Raw genomic sequence first — 15,495 nt, forward strand, 5'->3', positions numbered from 1 at the left:
CCTGTACTAATTATCATTTAATGATCAAAATTATGGGAATAACCATTAAATCCCTACAATGATGATATTAGGGGAAGAAACTAGAATGCATGAGAGTCAAATATCACAGCGAAAATTTGAACACAGGCTCACCAAATTTCGGGCCCTTATTGTAATTCTTCTTCTTCTGAAGCCCCCCTTTTGCATTCTTATATGCAACTTCTCATATATCTAGAATGACTAGAATGAATTCTGCACACTTGCTCCAAACAACTAAACTTTACATCATGAAATAAACATGTAATATATTAATAATTTTTATTTGTTAAATATTGCATATGGTTCCACATACAGGTGATATTTTTTGTGTTAATAAGACAGGGATAAAATGCAATAATTATTTGTATTTCACATATACATACATATTTTTATACAAAACCTATAAAATAGATTTTATATATTTTATATATAAGAAATCCACAACATAAATAGACAATACTGAATGTATCAAACTCTTCCTAATAAAGTGGGGTCAATTGACCTGTAATTTGGTTTATTCCTATAGGAACTGACTTGGATCTGACACTTTATAAAGATTCTTATATTTCCTTTTTATAGGTTTATCTTCTGGCTATTAAGCTATTCATTGCTTTTCTCAATGAGCAGCACATAAGTCTTCCCTTCCTAATTTGTTCTTTCTAATTGCCTACAGTCTGAGATCTTATATAATCTTGATTGTTAGACTCTTTGCAAACTGCGATAAGACGATGTGTGCAGAGATCTGAGAGGCTCATCTATTGGTATAGTAGAAGTGAGTTCCATTTTTCATGAGAGTTTGTATTATTGACTTGAAGTCTTCTATTTTGGCTTCTTACAGATATTAGAGTTTGTTACTGATGTAGGGAAGTAACAGAGAATTGGAAAAATGAAAGTAAACCGCAAAAGAGAGAATAGAAAACTGTTCTCAGAAAATTCATTAAGAATATAAACACTCAAGTATTTGTGCAATTTAAAAATCTCCAGAAGCTATCTACCATTAACGAGCGAAGTGCACTATACAAATGCCAACATACAAAATGCCAAGTCTTGACCATATTCCTATGATCATACAGAAAGAATAAGAAAGTATCTCATTCGAACACCTGTCTAATCTGGTGGTCAGCGTTTGTTTCTGTAGGAGGAAAAGGGAGGCTCTCTGCTCCACAAAGAGGTCTCTCCTGCCTCTACTACTTCCCTCTCCCTTCCTCCATTCTCTCAAGATGAATAAAGCATTAATCTATTGTTTCAGGATGTAGAATCATATTTGAGGGCATATACACCCATGTGTAGGAACTAACTGAATTTCCTGGCCTCCTTCCAAGATATGACCACCTACTGTCTACCTTTATATGATGAGAAGACCCAAGAGGCCTTAACATAAAAAGCCATGTCCTCTTTCCCTGTCCTCTCCCATAGGAAATGAAGAGATAAATTGGCCCAAGCCTACCATCCTAAGATAGACATCTTTGGCTACATTTTTCCCCATTTGAAGACTTAAGTATGCTGGCAATTCCTTCACATTCCAAGATTACGCAGGCAACCAGAGGATTGTACTTTCTCAAAATTGAGATTTAAACCTTAAGGGCAAGAATGGCTCCTGAAGGCCTCCAACATAAAACTTGTGCCTCTAGCTGCTCACTAGAACTTGGTTATCTACCCAACTGGCAATAAAATGACACCCTGATTCTCATTTACTCTTGCCCCTTTTACACAGTTCCCCTGAGGATTTCATTAGAAGAGAAGTGATTGGCAGGACAGGACTAGAGGAACTCATTCATTCTTTAAATAAGCACCATCAAATATAACATAATCAAACCCCAACCTGGCTTCACAATCCCCTAAACATATACATGAGTTGTTTTATTGAGTATCTACCACAGTGTTATTGAAAATAATGATGAATGTGGATACGTTTAGAGTAAAAAATGATGAATAAAGGAAAATTTTTACATTTATCATCATTTATCATTTAGAGAAATGGTAACATTTTATGAATCTCTGCTTTAAGGATACACGAAAGGAACTCATAAACTAAACTCTGAATGAGATACACTATACCTTCTAATGAAATTTGCTCAGTCCCTCTGCTTGTTCAATTTTCCTTGATTTGTTATGAAAAATAATATTTTCATCAACCTATTTCACAGTAAGTTGGAGTACCTTCTGGCATAATATGTTTTCAGTTAAATAATAGCATTCATTAAAATTCAAGTTCCCAGAAGGCAGAAACCTTGTACTCTATTTGGTCTATATTATACTTAATGGGTTTGTCTTTTACAGCACCAATGGTTATGATGATAGCACACAGTCTCCAACAGCAAAATAGCATACACATCATGGTGAGCTTGTTAGGAAACCCGCAGTTGGGAGATTCTAAGAGTTGCCTGTTGGCTAGTATTGACTTCCAACGTGAGATAAAAATGCATCACATATGTCTTCCCCACCGTGATGGGCTTACCACAGGAAAGATTAAGTAATGTTTTACAGTCCAGTAACAACTTGACAAAAGAGAACATAAAAATGGGTCCTTACATGTTGTTAAAACACAGAGATACCAGAAAGGGACTTCTCTCCAAGAGAAAAATAAGTTACTGTATAGAACCTTGGTGTCCTCTAAAAATCAAACACTGTTGCTCTAACTAGAACTACAACCCGGAGTGGCAAGAGGGTGCCAAAGCACAGACAACGGAGCCAGGTGTTCTCCCTGCAAGCAGCTGCTGCCTAGTGATTCACAGTTTGTGAAAGCAAATTTCCCAGTAACAGAGATGCCTGAGTTCACCCACGGCCAAGAAGCTTTCTATTTCATTTGAACAATTCTGTGAATGGGGAAACATAGACAGTGACTTCTCCAATCCAAAAGGCTACAGGGACAAACTAAATATATCTGACATGGCAGGAGAGACCCGACAAGGGAATCAGCTACTCCTGGGACTTCTGCGAACTGGTATTGATCAAACACATGTCATTTCAATTCTCTACCTCTCAGTTCCCTAACACATAATATCAGAGGATTAGATAAATCATCCCGGCTTTTAGACTTCACAATTCTAATGTTACTAAATACCCACAACTCTTTAATATTTAATAAATTATATCCTTTCATGTAATATCCATGTCATAAATAAGGTGACTGATGTATTCAAAGTATCTGGACAAACAGATAATGGCAAGAAAGGAGACAATCTCTCCAAATCCAAGGATTACACTTTTGAAGACCATTAACAAATTTGTTCACTGAGAAAACTAAAATTACTAAAAGGAGAAATGTAAGTAGAGGAACAAAGCAAAAACAAACTGTAGTGCCAAGTCTCCATGGAAACTGTGAAGAGTAAGCACGTATGCCACTATCATGCTGAGAAAAAAAGTGTTATAAGCATACAGTTTGCTAAATTGCTAAAATTTAAATTTTTTTAAAGATTCCAGCAACTATATTCTAGATAGTAGTACTCTCTAAATATTTGATTGTTCCATCAGCATTATTATTTGATGACATTGCCTGTTGTTTCACTGAGATCCTGCTGATTCCTGAGCATCATACAGTCCTGGAAATGGAAAGACATAAAATGGCATGTAGTCCACACCACTTGATACTTAGCATCCTACCAATGGGCCATTTTATGTACCCCCTGTTTTTAATTGTATAGGGCATGGCAGATACTCATGCATGATCAAAGCTTAAGGTAGGGATTTACTTGACTTAGGAAGCAATGCTCAAAATAAAGAGATGGGAGCTTACAAAAATATTCTGGTCTCACATTTATAATGAAACTTTCTATAAGCATGGAATATGGGAAATTCCCCAAGTTGAGAAAAGTCATTTAAACCTTGTCCCTTGCCAAAAAAGGAAACTCTCAGAAGATCATTTCACATTCATGAGACTTCCACGTCCCAGCAAAGACCCCTCTGAGAAGAGAACTACTACATCCTCGGCAGGTCAGCACGGAACCTGTATGAGACAGCTATCTCACTGCGTGCTAGAAACAATTGCTTTTAAATTATTTTAAAATGAGAAGAAACACTTTAACCCCAAAATAGATTGAAGTTAATAGAATAAATGAAAGACCTATGCCAACCAATTTAACTTCTTATCAGACAGGAAAAAGGAGATGAACGTCAATCAAAGACATGTTTTACACAAACACTAAGCAACTCATTTGTTTCGATTCACAAGCCATGCTCTCTATCAGCTCAAAATGTGGTCTGTTTCCCATGCTACCCTCAATCAATTTTAAGGGAATAGGAATTATATAATTTATTTATTTATTTATCCATTATTTATCAAGCGTAATAACTTGCCCGCTTCTCTTTCACAGAATAGTTTTTCATTTCCATTTTGGCTTTATAGTAATGAGTTTTAGGAATTTTTCTTCTTTGTGTTTTATCTTTTCAAATTTCTTTTTTCAGTATTCTTTCTCTCACTGGATGCATAATCACTAAAGAATAACTATGTATAGTCACAGTACTAGATACTAGGTAAATACATATATAAGTAAGACACCATCCCTGTCTCAATTAGTTTTACAGTGGGAGAGACAATGTAAATAAAGCATTCAATGAATTGTTAAAGGTACAAAAATAAAAGAATCATACTGTAAAATTAAGAAATGCAAAGGAATGGCTAGGCATTGATATCTACGGGAGGAGTGGAGGTCAGAAAATCATTGGGGGTAAACACTGGAGCTGCAGGTTGAGCAAGAAATTAGATGTAGTAGTAAAGCACTCTGGGCAGGCAACGTATTAGCTCTAATATTAGCCCAATTACATACACATTAGGAAGCTTCATCCTGTCCCACAGCTGAAACTATTGTCTTTTTTTTTTTTTTTGGTTCACTTTATATGCTTTAATTTGAATTAGATTATCCATATTTGCCTTCAAGACTTGGATTCTGTAACCTGTTATATCCATGCTGCTGTTGAATCTCACCAGATGGATTTTGTAGTTCAGTAATGTCCATTTGATACTTTAAGACTGTAATAAATTTAATTAGACCAGAACATAGGCAAGGGACTGGAAAACTGAATTAGAAACTTTCTGAAAAGTATTGACTTTTTTGTTATTTTCTTTGAACAGAAACAAGTCTACTGCAATTTCTAATGTCAACTTGGTTTTACTTAATACTTTTCCTCTTTTTTAAAGGAAAACTATCTTTGCTTCCTAAACGACACAAAATTTAAGAGATTTATAAGTTTCCGGATTTCATCACTTCTAATGTGTGGACCTTAGATGTGTGGCTGGTCTTAGAACAGTACAACACACTAGTAAGGTCAGTGAGCTCTGTACCATACCAGACAGAAAAGTATCTGTAATTCCTTACACTACCTCTTTTTAATTGTTCTTCTTCATCTCCAAAAATGAGAGCAAGAAAGGTAGGCTAGAAAGACAATATTTAGTTTCTCCATGAAATACTATTTTTAAAAGAGATTAACCCAGGAATCGTGGTGTCCAATGGTAGTCCTTAACGTTCACAGATCAGAAAATAGAATATCCTCTCATTACCCAAACATCTTACTTATTAACCAATCTACATAAACAATTACATTACTGGGATCCCTGGGTGGCTCAGTGGTTTAGCGCCACCTTCGGCCCAGGGCCTGATCCTGGAGACTCGGGATCGAGTCCCACGTCGGGGTCCCTGCATGGAGCCTGCTTCTCCCTCTGCCTGTGTCTCTGCCTCTCTCTCTCTCTCTCTCTCTCTCTTCTGTGTGTGTGTGTGTCTCTCATGAATAAATAAATTTTTAAAAATCTTAAAAAAAAAAAAACAAAAAACCAATTACATTACTCACACTGGAGGCGTGGAGTGTGCCCCATTCCTTGTTCTGATGCCAGCAGGCCACGGGGTTAAGTTCTAGGGCCAAACTTCCATATACCTTAAGAATAAGTGAAGGATAAGTTTTCTTGAAATATCAGAAAGATTTTTCATCACGGCTGAGGCCATTTTATAGTATAGCAATTCCTTTTTCCTATTTTAATTAATGAAACTCATCCTTAAGAACATGTGCAACAAATAAAAGGCTCTCAGGGCTTGGGACTGGTCTGTGATGGATACTGACTCCGCCGGGGTTATCACCCAACACCCTAGAGCGGCATTTGCTGTGCACCCGTCTCCAGGATGCTCGTTCCAGGGTCAAGAACCAATGCAGAAAATAAATCTTCCAACGGCCATGGCAGCTCTTGATCAGACACGGCCTCCGGCGCATCTATGCTACCGAGGAAGGCGATGCGCTTCCGCACACGTCTTAGCAGAAGCCGGTCCTCTTTGTCCGTGAACTTCCTGCTGCGTTTCTGAGAACCCCGCTCTCGCCTCTCTCTGACCCGCAGCGGCATTAAGTGAAGAGCTTCGGGTACCTTCCTACCGAATCATCTTGCCACCCAACAAAGAAGGGACAGAATTGGGTGGAAAAATGTCTTCGGTCCACGTAGCCAAACAGCGCCGCCAGCCGTACTTCACGGGATTTGTTCCAGTTGTCATTACCGGAGCGTAGACTCCAAGCGCGCCTTTCCCTCCACCTGCGGCCCAACTGGGAACCGGATATGACGTCGCCTAGCCAATCAGCTCCGCGCTGCCGGGCCTGACCTCCAGGTCGGGCGGTAGAAGAGGCCCGGGCCCGGGGTGTGACGCGGACTCAGCCGTGCCCTCGGGCTCGCAGCCAGCGTGGAGCGGAGCCCGCCGGGAGCCCCCCGCCGCCCCGTCCCCCTCCCTCCCCCCCCGCCGCCCCCGTCCCCCTCCCTCCCCCCCCGCCGCCCCCGTCCCCCTCCCTCCCCCCCGCCGCCCCCGTCCCCTCCCCCCCCCCGCTGTCCAGCACCGCCCCCCTGTGAGGAGCGCGGCGTCGGCCATGGCTGACGCCAGGCGCGGCTCAGGCCCCAGGAGCACGTGGCGGTGGCGCTCCCAGCAGGGCTGTCGCTCGGTGGCAGGCTCGCTGGAAGTGAAACAGGCGGAGGGCGCGGCCCGTGCCCTACCTGAGGTGGCCGTGGTGTGGACTCCGAAGCAGATGGTCTGGGAAAAACTGCCCTGTTCATGGGGCAAGAGCTCTTCCTTCCCTTCTCAGGTAAGAACCCCTTGAGCTTTTGAATATTCTGCGCCGCCAGCAACCGTGAGCCCCCGAGCGGCATCACGCAGCCCCGTGGGCCAGACTTCTGATGAGCCTGGGGTGTCAACCCGCCACCCTGCCAAGGCGAAGCAGGGGGCCATGGGCGCCGCCATCTTGGTGGCAGCGCGAACGGAATGCTGGGATCTCGAGTCCTCTCCCCATTCTCGACTCACCTACCCTACTTGGTACGTTGTTTAAGAGTTTGAATAAAGTACTGTCAGAATGTAAATGTGTACTATATAAAACCATCACCACGTTCAAGACAGCAGACATTTCTGTCACCTTCAAAAATTTCTTGGTATTCCTTTGTATCACTTCCACCAATACATCCCCAGGCAATCACTGATAGGCTTTCTCTCACTACAGATTAGTTTGCATTTCCAGGAATTATCTGCAAATGGAATCATGGACTATAACCTTTTCTCTTCTTATTTTTTTTTTCCTGGCTTCTTTCAAAGAGAATAACCATTTTGAGATGCTTGTTTATTTACCAATAGTTTGCCACGCACACCCACACCCTCACCTTTTTGTATTTATTTTTAAGTGTACCATACTTACAATCCATCACACTTAAATAATTCATCAACACTTAAAATTTGTTGATTTTGTCTCATGATAAACACTTGGTTTCCAGGTTTGGACTATTGGATATGAAGATGGTACAGCTTTGATGTAAACGTCCTTGCACACGTTTTTGGTTTTGTTTTTAATTTCTCTTGGGTAAGTGCCAAAGAGTCACAGTAAATGTATGCTTCTCTTTGTAAAAGAGTACCGAGTATTTTCCAACATGCTTAGACCTTTTCCACATTTCTACCTTGAGAGTTCAAGTTGGTCCACAACCTTGAGAACAAAAATCATGGTAAGAGTCTTTCAAGTGAGTATTAGTAACTATGATTGGTTTGTGGTGCTATGTCATTGAGATTTTAATTTGGCAGTTTCTTTCCTAAGTAATACTGTGCATTTTTTCATGGGTTTATTGGACATTTGCATATTTTGTGAAGTGTCTGAGGTTTTATCAAATTTTTTTAAAGATTGATTTGTTTGTTTGTTTTAGAGAAAGAGCATCATCAGTGCACATGTGTGGAGGAGGGGCAGGATCCCAAGCAGCCTCCCTGCTGAGGGCAGAGAGTGAGAGGTGGCTGGATCTCGAGGCCCACCAGATCATGACCTGAGCCTAAACCACCAACTAAGCCACCCAGGTGCCCAGGGTTTATCAATGTTTTAAACTCATGGTTTGTGGTCTTAACGTTGAATTGTAAGAGATACTTTTACATTCTACGTACAGTTTCTTTGTGTGATAAATGTCTAAGTACTTTTCTCCCAATCTAATTCTTGCCTTTTTATTTTCACAATAGTGTCTTTCAGGAAAAAAAAAAAAAAGATTTCATTTTCGTGAAGTCAGACTTATAGATATGTGATGATGTACCCAGTTCTAAAGCTATGTTTTCTGTTATCTGTGTTCTATCTGAAAGAACATTGCCTACCCCCAATTTTTAATCATTTTATTATAAGAATTTTATGATTCTTAATTAAACATTTAGATCTAGAATCCATTTTAAGTTAATATTTAAGTATGGTATGAATTAATGGTCAATTTTAAGAACTATATGATATCCAGTTCAATTTGTTAAAAATAATAATTTCCCCATTGAATTCCTTGAAGCCTTTATCAACAATTCCAGACTTCTAGAATCAATTTAATGGTGTGCTGAATTATAAAGAGCATTGTCCCATCCTTTAGTAAAAGAAACTGCAAATTAACAAATTTTTCTAAGCTATCAGAGAGGGTGGTACAGAGGAAATTGGTTAATGAAAAAGGGGCTACCCAGGAGAACTTTTCAGGTTATGTAACTATTCTGTATGAAACCGTAGTGTTGGGTACAGTGTTGGCATTTGTGAAAACCCATAGAGAGTGAACATCACGGTATGCAAGATTTAAAATATCAACCATAATGTCAAGGGATCCTAACCAAGAGTACAGAAAGTGACATATAAAACTAAACGTATTACAGTATATAGTGCAGTATGACTTCATTGAAGAAAGTGAAGGTAAAAAGTGAAGGTAAAAATGAAATGACTGGGGAATCCCTGGGTGGCTCAGCGGTTGAGTACCTGCCTTTGGCCCAGGGAGCGATCCTGGAGTCCTGGGATCCAGTCCCACAATGGGGTCCCAGCATGGAACCTGCTTCTCCTTCCTCCTGTGTCTCTGCCCCTCTCTCTCTCTCTCTCTCTATGTCTATCATAAATAAATAAATAAATAATAAATAAATAAATCTCTTTTAAAAAATGAAATGACCTGAGTAGCTTTGTAAACAATGTTTCTATTATATATTGTTAAGGCTACAGATAAAAAAAGAACCATATATAAAAATTGTACTGTACTTATTAAATTGATTTCCCACAAGAGTATGGATTACCAGCTGAGACTACTTTATATGTATTCTATGGTTAAACAAAAAAGTAAATAAATCATAGTTAATGGTAACCAGTTTCCTCATTGTCAAATAAAACAGTTAAAATTAAGCAAGAGAGGAGGTCTAGAATATCCCGTGGTTAGATTAGCACTAGAGACACTTCAGATGTGTGCATAGGCATAGTGTTGGGTAGATAAATGTATTTCTCAGCTCTGTCTACTGACAGGGCCTATAAACAATAACATATCAGTAGCTCACACTGAGAGCTTAGCTCTTGGTTTCCAAATACAATTCGCCAGTAAGTTTAACCAAGGTCCTGTGGAAAAACAACTGATTCTTGGGTCTTAGGAAATATGGCAAGATGATTTGGGAGATCTTGAAGTGCCCAAAAGGAAGTTAGTTCAAAGAAAGCAAGGTGAAGCTGGGGGGTGAATAAAAAGGACACAGAAGCCAATTAAGAAAATTCCCAGTGGCTATACCTGGAAAAATTTGAGCAATAAAATAAATGATAATAATGTATTACAACTCAGGCACCTGGATGGCTCAGTGGTTGAGCATCTGCCTTTGGCTCAAGTCGTGATCCCAGAGTCCCAGTGTGGAGGCCGAGAAAAATTAAGGCCATCCCACCTAAAGTTTAGCATTAGCACAAGTACAACCATCTTAGGTCCCTGTGAATAAGAGCTGAACTTTACAGGAAAAACTGCAGAATGTCCTCAATGTCCTCAGCAGGTAATCCCATATCAGAAAGACAACAGAGCCCACGCCCGTGGTAGAAAGTCCCATCTTAGAATGAGAACAGAGCTCAATGCCCTTGAAAGCCCCATATCAAAATGTAAACAGAACTTGAGAAATTCTTCCATCCCTTCTGAAAATCCCCTAGACCAGCCTATAAAAAACCCAGCTGTAACCCACTTCGGGGTCCAAGTCTCTGCTCCGCTGTGTAGGGTATACTTGGACCCAAGCTCAAGCTTGCTAATAAACCCTCGTGCACTTGCATCAGTGTCAGCTCCTTGGTGGTTTCTCAGATTCGCAATCTTGGGCACAACACCTAGGATCGAGTCTTGCATCAGGCTTCTCCCTCTGCCTGTGTCTCTGCCTCTTTCTCTGTTTCTCATGAATAAATAAATAAAATCTTTTTTTTAAAAAGTAAAATTGTACTACAACTCAAAGAACAAAGTAAGTATATATTCATTGATATTGATATAAATAAAAGGTTAAATGAATAAATAAATATGGAAGAAGGAAAAAGTCTTCCTTAGTGAAAAATTCCAAATAATACATGTAGACAGTCGCCCTTCCAAGGGAGTCGAACTTAATTCCAATCTGCTTGGCTATACATTGGAATTAACAATTCATTTGTAAAATGTAGAGGATTATACAGGAAAAAGAGAAACTTTACAGAAGAGGAACCTGGCAGATATCAACTTCATCAAGTGGTCAAGGTTAACAACTCTCCCATCATGAGTCATGTTCATACTATTTATCTCCTGTTATCATGCAATGAGAAGATGTATCAGTCAGTATTCTCCAGAAAATAGTAACAGCATCAGATAGATAGGTGAGTTGGAATGTAGATACATGGATAGTAGACAATAGATAGATAGGGTGATATAGCAATATAGATTTATCTAAAGGATTTGGCTCAGGTGATTTAGGGGACTGGTAATCTAAAACTTGTAGGTCAGTGGAAACTCAGACAGAATTTAATTCTGCACTCTTAACACAAAATTCCTCCTTTTCCAGGAAATCTTTTTTTGCTCTTAACGCTTTCAAGTGATTGGATGACATCTACCCAAATTTTTTAGAATAATATCCTTAATGTCATTTGATTGTTGATGTTAATCATATACACAAAATGCCTTCACAACAACACCTACATTAGTGTTTGATTAAAAAACTGGGAAATATAGCCTAGCCAAGTTGACATGTGAGACTAACCGTGGTAGAAGTGCACCTCACCTTTGTGGTATTCTTTCCCCCACACCTGTAATAATCTCAATGTAATCATGTCAGGCAAACACAACTTGAAGACCATTCTACAAAATACTTGACTGGTAGTCTTTAAGAGTTTCAGTCATGAAAAACAAGAAGACAGAAAAATTCTCACAGGATGAAGTAGACTAAAAAGTTAAGATAACAAATGAAATGACATATCCAGGATTAGATTCTGGAATAGAAAAAGGACATTAGTGGGAAAACTGGTGAAGTCTAAATGAAGTCTATATATTCACTAAATGAATATATTGTACCAGAGTGAAATTCTTAGTTTTCTCAAGTGCACCATGGTTATGTAAGATGTTAACATCAGGGGAAATTAGGTAAAGGGTATACAAGAACGCCGTTTATTATGTTACCTAATATTATGAAAAACTAAAGTTATTCCAAAAAATTAATTAAAAATAAAGTAGTAGATCAACTGGAAATATTTTAACATATTATAGGCAGAATAAATATTAACATTTTATATAAAAATAATCCAATTTTTTAAAGTACCATTTGAAAAATAAGTAAATGAAAAATAGCCAATTACCTAAAGACACTTAAATCCACTTGTAATAAAAGTGACTTTAAAAATTTGAGATAATATTAAGTGTTTATCATATTTCCAAATAGTTTCCTATTCATTGTTCCCCAGATACAGTGAAAAGATCCATTATGGATACTATTCAGCCATGTGTATTGGTACAAGAATACTAGAGGAATTCGATATTCCATATAAAACCTCAAAAGATACCTATCATGTGATCTAGAAATTATTGAGTTAGACTTTTAATTTAAAAAGATAGGGGCAAAAAAAAATAAAAAATAAAAATAAAAAAAAAAATAAAAAGATAGGGCAGCCTGGGTGGCTCAGCGGTTTAGCGCCACCTTTGGCCCAGGGCCTGATCCCAGAGACCTGGGATGGAGTCCCACATCGGGCTCCCTGCGTGGAGCCTGCTTCTCCCTCTGCCTGTGTCTCTGCCTCTCTCTCTCTCTCTCTCTCTCTCTCTCCCCCCCCCCCTCACCCCGTGTCTCTCAGGAATAACTAAATAAACAAATAAATAAATAAATCTTTAAAAAAAATAAAAGATGAACATAATTTATGCCTAGATAGACAAAGAAGTGAGAAGCAAAGCATATCCAAAAATAAGGAATTTATTAAATGTAATACAATAAACTCATACAATGAAAAATTATATGGGCATTAAATTACCTGGTAGAGATATATTTACTGCTATGGAAAAATGTTTGAAATATATTGACATTTGAGGGGCACCTGGCTGGCTCAGTTGATAGAGCATTCAACCCTTGATCTCGGTGAGTTCATGAGTTCTAACCCCATATTGGGGGTAGAGATTATAAATAAATAAATAAATAAATAAATAAATAAATAAATAAATAAATATTAAAATAGATTGGCATTTGAAAAACAGCGTTCCATGTATGAATGTATATGTGGCAAGTTGAAATAAACATCTGGGATATGTGCTAAGGTCTCTTTATCCTTAAGTACACTAAAATCACCTCACGATCCCTCTATTAACTGTTGCCAAAAAAGTTAAGCGTTCTGGTTCATGGAATCTGAGCCCCTCTGATGCATTCTCAATCTCTTTGATACTCAGTCAAGTTTCTTCACCTCTCCTCTCCCCAGGATTAATCTGAATTCCCACAAGAGATTAAGTGTCTGGGTCACTCTAGGGAGGGTCATCTGGTCTGAGTGCTGTCCTCCATTCTAGTAGGTAGCTCATTGTTTTGGCTCTTGTTTTTTGCTTAGAGTTCTGCTGATGCCTTCCAACAGGGCTTCTGGTCCTGGAGAACTCACTTCTGTTCCTACTCCCTGATTTATCTAGATAGGCAAATTTACTTCATGCATTTCTGTTCTGTTCTAGTGATACTCATGGTAACTTTTTTACACATTACAAATTAGGTGTAGAACTGGAAACATAAGGGATTTTACCTGTTCCTCAGTTATTGCAACTCTACTTTTTTAGGTACCATATTGGCAAAAGAGTTGGTTTATCCTCTATGAAGACAAATATTCACCTAGCTCTGTGGTGAGAAAGGAAAGGAAAACTCTCAAACTTGCTCAAAATAGTATCCCATTAGAATTAGTAGCATTCCTTTCCAGATGAAAAGAAAATGCAAAAGAAAAAGAACAAATGGTAATATATCCAAATGTACACAAAAATGACCCCTAGATACCAAATATTAAAGATGATTCCTATTTTTATGTATATCAGGGTGTTCTAGTTTGATTTTTAAAACCCGAATATTTATTTTTTTTAAATATTTTTTCCCTAGGAACAATAATTCCTAGGCCCCTTCCTTCAAAATTATAGTTCTATTATGTTCAGAGAATTTTTCAGCCAGGACAACTCAAAGATCTTTTCCAGAGCTGTGTTGCAAGCTTTGTAATTGTTTTAGAATTGATTGCTATACAAAATAGGTTTATGTGTTCTGACAGTGTGTTAATACAATAAAAGGAATTTTTAGTAGCAAAGGAGTTACAATTTTTCATTTGTTGTAATAAGTTTTTTTTTTCTTTTCATTGCTGTCTCTTTGTAGATAAAATGGGATTTCATAAGTTCTTGTTTTTCAACATGGGTTTCTAGGAAATTTTTTCATCACGATGCCTTGTTCAAGGCTAAATACAGCTCAGAGAAAAATACATCCAAAAAAAGCCTTAAAAAGATTTATTGTGTTGTGCTTAATGGGAAATATTGTTACCATAAAAATACATTGTAAGTTGTAACCTTGAATGTTTGTTTACCAGAATACTTGAAAGTAAATGTAACAGTCTTATTTTCTAAAATAGATAAGCTACTTTTCCTCTGGTATCTATGCAATAGTTTCAAAACAATTTTCTTAGGAATTAAGTACCTGTTTTAGCATCAGTCAAATATTTTAAATTTATTTATCATTCAAATGTAAGCTATGTAGTTTGGAATATTCATCCCCTAGTACTAGAAATGCTTTTATTCCTTTAATGTGAACCATACAGTCCCCACTGATTGCCAGATTTCTTCCTCACTTTTAAGTACCAAAGTTTCTATTTGTGAAATTTCATAGATAGACAAATGTATATGTCTGAGGAAGCTAGTAGCCACCAACCTCTGATAGAAGCAAAAAACTGACTTACATGATATCTGGCCCCTTGTGCTTACAAACCTGGACACAGGAACTTTGGAGTGAGCCGCTGTGCAAAACGAAAACTTTCTATGCCCAGTTTTGCCAGTGAAAACTGGTAAAGAGATGGGAAGTCTTGTGTGGCATTCAAAACCTTGTAAATATTTAGCAATTGGTGAAATAAAACCTGACATGAGAAGGCCTGGACAAGACAAATTTGTCCAGCTTAATTTCCTACCTCACAACTGCTGAGTAGGTGACCTGAGCAAGATATACTCCTCTGTCGGCCTCTGCTTCCTGGTCTAGCTGCAGACACTGGTTAATTCAAGGATTTTCACCTCCAGCAGTGGAGAGAAGGCTATCAGGAACTGTCTCGTTCATTCAACAGTAACTGCGGTGCCAGTCACAGTCATGGGCATTGGGCGTGTAATTTAGAACAAAATCACATGTGACCCTCTTCTAATGGATTAAGCGGCCTAAGGAGGGTGATAAGTAATAAACAATAATTAATATTTATTATGTAGTAGGTAGTATTACAATTGCCATTAATAATCCTATAATTATTGTTTAAATTAATCATCACTATTTTTACATACCCAACCTATATTATTTTCCAGAAAAATTTCAAGACTAATTTATTCAATCCTCACATAAACCAGTATGGTAAGTACCATCATTATCTTCTCTTCGCAGAGAATCTGGGGCACAATGCATTTCCAGTAAAACCACAATTTCCAGTAGCTGGTGGTTGGTTCTAAAGAGGAATCTGACACAATGAAAGGGGGCAACAGGGATAGGATGTTCGGTATATATGTAGTTAGTTAACTGTAGGAATCCCCTCTGAAACTTGAAAGTTGAGAAAGAAGCC

At 38.2% G+C, this 15,495-nt stretch overlaps 1 long non-coding RNA gene across 5 annotated transcripts in view; it reads left to right on the forward strand.

Moving 5' to 3' along the window:
* Positions 1 to 6,810: 6,810 nt before the first annotated feature.
* The window catches only part of LOC112644008 (uncharacterized), a 65,456-nt gene continuing 56,771 nt past the window's right edge, over positions 6,811 to 15,495 (forward strand). For 3 of the 5 annotated variants that reach the window (XR_004810761.2, XR_004810765.2, XR_004810762.2), the window contains exons 1-4: positions 6,811 to 7,065; positions 7,742 to 7,827; positions 8,162 to 8,306; positions 15,245 to 15,290. This is a non-coding gene — a long non-coding RNA (uncharacterized LOC112644008). Of the gene's footprint in view, positions 7,066 to 7,741; positions 7,828 to 8,161; positions 9,593 to 15,244; positions 15,291 to 15,495 lie in introns of those variants that run through there. The other 2 variants (XR_003126055.2, XR_003126053.2) reach the window with 2 other exon arrangements.

This window comes from Canis lupus, chromosome 1, assembly GCF_003254725.2.
Source record: "Canis lupus dingo isolate Sandy chromosome 1, ASM325472v2, whole genome shotgun sequence".
NCBI classification, from domain to species: Eukaryota; Metazoa; Chordata; class Mammalia; order Carnivora; family Canidae; genus Canis; species Canis lupus.